The sequence below is a fragment of the Rhincodon typus genome, chromosome 36 (genome assembly GCF_021869965.1).
Source record: "Rhincodon typus isolate 14 chromosome 36, sRhiTyp1.1, whole genome shotgun sequence".
In the NCBI taxonomy this organism is placed as follows: domain Eukaryota; kingdom Metazoa; phylum Chordata; class Chondrichthyes; order Orectolobiformes; family Rhincodontidae; genus Rhincodon; species Rhincodon typus.
The window spans coordinates 23764350-23764731 of record NC_063367.1 but is presented as its reverse complement, the minus strand read 5'-3'; positions in this window follow the sequence as shown (position 1 = coordinate 23764731).

Genomic DNA, 382 nt, shown 5'->3' with positions numbered 1-382 from the left:
CTCTCTCTCTCTTTCTCTCTGGATACTGAACCTCTCTCTCTGTCTCTCTCTTGACAATGACCCTCTTTCTCTCTTTCTCTCTCTGGACAATGACCCTCTCTCTGTCTCTCTCTTTCTCTCTCTGGACACTGACCTTTTCTTGCCCTGTCTGGACACTGACATTCTGTCTCTATGGGCACTGACCTTTTGGCTCTCTCTGGACACTGACAAGCTCTCTCTCTCTCTCTCTCTCTCCAGAGACTGACTTTCTCTGTCTCTCTCTCTGGACAATGACCCTCTCTGTCTCTCTCTTGTCAATGACCCTCTCTCTCTCCCCCCCTCTCTCTGGACACTGACCCTCTCTCTCTCTCCCACCCTCTCCAGAGACCGACTTTCTCTGTCT